The 4,630-nt window shown below is 42.8% G+C and overlaps 1 pseudogene; it reads right to left on the bottom strand.

Annotated features, from left to right (window-relative positions):
* Positions 1 to 340: 340 nt before the first annotated feature.
* On the bottom strand, positions 341 to 1,893 carry LOC117015015 (developmental pluripotency-associated protein 2-like; annotated as a pseudogene).
* Positions 1,894 to 4,630: the final 2,737 nt, after the last annotated feature.

Raw genomic sequence — 4,630 nt, 5'->3', positions numbered from 1 at the left:
GTATTTGGGAACTCTCGCTCCTGCTCAATTTTTTCTGAAAATCTAAAACTGCTTAAAAAAATCTATTAATTAAAAGAAAACCAAATTACATTCTATATGTTATAGCTAAATGCCTGAAGCAGCAGTGGCAGTCACTTTTTGGCAGACCTCAAGTATGGAATCCGGACATTCACATCTGTACTCCAGGCATCAGGCAACACTGAGGATGGCCAGGACAGGGCACAGCAATCACTGGGATACAAGTCAATGTATCTGTGAGCTCTCTATCCACCGTTTATTCTTTATTAAGACATGGGCTCTTCAAAAGGAATGATGTGGGCGTGTTCAAACCAGGTTGCTTCTACTTCTTCATTGTAGTTCATCTTTCCATCATCCTCTGATTCCTCTTAAGGCAGTCGGGACATAACATATTATCTTCTAGGTTTGGGAATGGGAAAGTGCAGGCCGGTAACAGGAAGAGAGAGATCGTCTTCGCAGGAGGGGCAGGCACCCACGACTGACCTGCATAGAACTGCAGGTGAACCCAACCCTCTCTGTCTGCCAAGAGAGATCTGCCGTGGACCACACTCCACCTGACACCAGAGCTTTGCAGCAGAAAGTTCTCAGCAGAAGCAGGAATGGGACATGAATTCACAGCCTTAGGTTGAACGGCTCTTGCAGCAAGTCTTGCCCATGCTGCCAACATGGCTTCGTGAGCTGAAGTTACCACTTCAGCGCTATTGGTCATTTGCTCTCTCTCACTCATCTTACAACTTTTCTTACTCCTTGCTTTCTTGGTCATCATCTTGCATTGTTTTGAACTTGACTGCTGTCAGTCCTGTGCAACGAGGGTTGTGGGGAGCAAGGAGGGCGGCACAGGGTTAAGAAAAGACAGTAAACATGAATAGAGTGCAAGTGGGGCCAAGGATCTGCAGCCTCAAGGACTGAGCCCCGAATCAGGCCTACACATTAGCTTTTATTAGTTAGGTGAGGAAGTAAAGGAGATAAAGCCTGTCAATCTCAAGATCGTGAATTCCATGCATCATAATAGGAAACTGATTCAAGCCAATCACCCTTGCCTGCAGGCAGCTGGACCAGTAAGTCTCAGGATGTATGTACTTCCCCAAGGGACAAAACCTATATGCATATGAATAGATGGAGAGCACACCATTAAATCTCTTCCCTTGTAGGTTGTGGGAAGGAATGGCCACAGAGGCAGAGGCTCTCCTTAGCCTAGGGAAGATGGGGGGCTGTGCCCACCTCTACAAACCCCATGGGTTCTCCTGTTGGTCCCCACTCCACTGTGCCTGGCTTGAGTTGTCCCCCCAGTAGGGAATCTTTCTCGTCACTGGCTGACCAGCCATCTTTCTGGGGTCAAACAGGGAACATAAGGTGCAAGCACAAAGGTGAAGCAAAGTCCCTGAAAGGATCCGTCTCACACTCGCCTTGCTTTAGGGGCAGGTACTAGGAGACAGACAGGTAGCCTGCTGCGTGGCAACAGACTGCAGTGTGGCCTCCTGCAGTACTTCAGGAATGTTTTGTTTTTCTTCAGAGTAGGCATGTTCCTTGGGCCTCAGATAAATGTCTATTTTCTTGCCATCGGTACTCAAATTGTTGGCACCAGTTCCGCAAAGTGTCCCAATGCACTTTATTAATTGAAGGCAAAATGGTTGGCAAGGGGAGCATGGGTTTTGGACAAGCTTTGAACTGTTCACTCGTCTGAGGAAGATAAACTTCATCATCTGTCCTAGGGATCTTCAGGTTGGCTTCTGAGATTGAAGAAAGGCTTGGTTCCATTTGACATTCTTCATTACGTTCCTCACTAACTGGAACCAATGTGAGAATCACACATTCTTCCTCTAATTCAACCTCGAAGAAATCCTTTTCGCTGCTATCAAAATTTGAATTCGCCATTCCCAGGAACACTCAGAGAACAGCAAAGCCAGCACAGTTAAGGATCCCTGCAGTTTATTCCTTTTAACCTCTCTTTCTATTCCTTTAAAAAAAATTACAAAATTATTGTCATGTGAAAAGGCCATCAGAGTTTACAGCTAAAATAATAAAGAACAAATATTAAAGAGGTGCATTATGCAATTAATTAATTTTAAAATTACATTCCCCCCCCCCAGATTTATGATAGTTGTGGTACTGGTTGACTTTTTAAAATTTGTAATTTGTTTTGATTTTTTTTCCACTCTAAATAAGGACTTAATTTTTAATCTAATTTTAAATTCATATTTCGTTGCTTTTTTCTTAAAGAAGACTCCCCCCCCCCAAAAAAATTGTATTAGCTCCAAGCCCCACAAAACCAGGCTCTGCCCCTCACTGAATCCCTGAACAGGATAAGAGCTGTGGGAAATTCCCCAAACAGCAGAAGGGTGTTTAAACATTCTGGGTGGCCCCAAACATGATGAATGTCCCATCCGTCGTGCTTAAGCATATGTCTGGCATGTGGGAACAGCACCTCTCTTGAGGGAAAATACTTGGATAGGTTTTGGTAAAGGAATTATGAGGCAGGAACAGCAGAACAGAAATATATTGCACAGATATGGTGAGAAACTGGAATCGGACTGCGCATGAGCAGAGAGGCCCCTGGGGATTGGCAGAGGTAATAACCAGGATGGTCATGCTAATAACCGGGGCAGACATCTCAGAGGTGATACAGGTTCAGGGAGGAACTGAGAACACAGAGTTCGCTGTTGAACTTCCTAGAACTCCAATTGAATAAGTCTCCGTAAAAACTAAAGTTAGCAGACCTCCTACTATTAATTAATTCACTATCTCATAGTGCTGGATAGAGGGCAGTAAAAATTACATTTATAAAATGTAACTTAACAGCCAAAGGAGGAAAACAAAGTAACATTGATTTAGAAGAGTATCAACAAATGTTAACTGAAGGGCAAGTGTAGCTAAAAGGCATCTTAGGCAAATGCTACTGTGACGAAATACTAGAGATTCTGCTTTGATTTTAACCAAAATTTTAACCTTTTACTCTCCGAAACAACAAAAGTACGAAGAACTACCAAAATAACACATGGTTGGCTTACAGAAACAGTTATAATAAGAAGAACAACTATTTATAGAGGGCTTACTATGTTCTAAGTATTATACAAAATAATTTTATATGTATTACTTTTTTATAACAACCCAATATAATATTGTCATTCTTATTTTACATATGGATAAACTGAGTCTTTTTTAAAAATTAAATTTTGGGGGTATGACATTTGTTAATAACATTATATAAGTTTCAATTGTACAGTTTTTTTTTTTTTTTTTTTAAAGATTTTATTGGGGAAGGGGAACAGGACTTTATTGGGGAACAGTGTGTATTTCCAGGCCTTTTTCTTTTTCCAAGTCAAGTTGCTGTCCTTTCAATCTTAGTTGTGGAGGGCGCAGCTCAGCTCCAGGTCCAGTTGCCATTTCTAGTTGCGGGGGGCACAGCCCACCATCCCTTGCGGGAGTCGAACCGGCAACCTTGTGGTTGAGAGGATGTACTCCATCCAACTGAGCCATCCGGGAGCTCAGCGGCAGCTCAGCTCAAGGTGCCGTGTTCAATCTTAGTTGCAGGAGGCACAGCCCACCATCCCTTGTGGGACTCGAGGAGTTGAACTGGCATCCTTGTGGTTGAGAGCCCACTGGCCCATGTGGGAATCGAACCGGCAGCCTTCGGAGTTAGGAGCACGGAGCTCTAACCGCCTGAGCCACCGGGCCGGCCCTCAAGTGTACAGTTTTTAATACATCATCTATATGTTGCATTGTGTGCTCATCACTCAAATTCTAGTCTGCTCCCATCAGTATGTCTTTGACCCCTTTTACCCTCTTCATCTTGCCCCCACTCTTCTTCCCCTCTGGTAACCACCATACTGTTATCTGTGTCTTTGAGTTAGTTTGTTGCTTTCTGTTTTATAACCCACATATGAGTGAAATCGTATGGTTATTGTCCTTTTCTGTCTGACCTATTTCACTTAGCATGATACGCTCAAGATCCCTCCATGTTGCTGCAAATGGCAGTATTTCATCCTTTCTTATGGCTGAGTAATACTCCATTGTATATATGGACCACATATTTATCCAATCACCCATTGAAGGACACTTAGGTTGTTTCCATGTCTTGGATACTATGAATAATACTGCAATGAACATAGGGTAAACTGAGTCTTAGAGTGGTTAAATTACCTGCCAATTTGCAAACAGTGGTCTGGACTCTAAAAACTGTACCAGAGCACGTAACCAAAGCCTTATTTTGCTTTTCAGCATTCAGCTATCCTGCCTTCATTATTTTGCTGGAATACACGTATTGGAGAGAGCATTATGCAAATATATGTGCTTTGTTCCACCATCACCATGGCAAGTTAAACTTATCCTTCATAGTCTCACACCCACACTAAGGAACAATGGCCCATTCAGAGTTGCGCAGAAATATATCACTAAGCAGATTGGATTCCTTGTAGAGCTTGTTTAAGGGAAGCAGTACAATTACACCAGAGTTTGTCTGAAAAACAGGAAGGAAGAAATTATTTTTACATCGTGGACTATATTCAGTCTTTCTTTTCCTTTAACGTTTCAGATGGGAGACTTAAGCAGTTGGGCTCCAGGAAAGATGGGACCAGGAAACTATGGGTATCCTTACTCGGCACTTGCCTACAGG

Source organism: Rhinolophus ferrumequinum, chromosome 3, assembly GCF_004115265.2.
Source record: "Rhinolophus ferrumequinum isolate MPI-CBG mRhiFer1 chromosome 3, mRhiFer1_v1.p, whole genome shotgun sequence".
Classification (NCBI taxonomy): domain Eukaryota; kingdom Metazoa; phylum Chordata; class Mammalia; order Chiroptera; family Rhinolophidae; genus Rhinolophus; species Rhinolophus ferrumequinum.
Note: the sequence above shows the minus strand (reverse complement) of the source record. Positions and strands in the feature narration are given on the sequence as shown.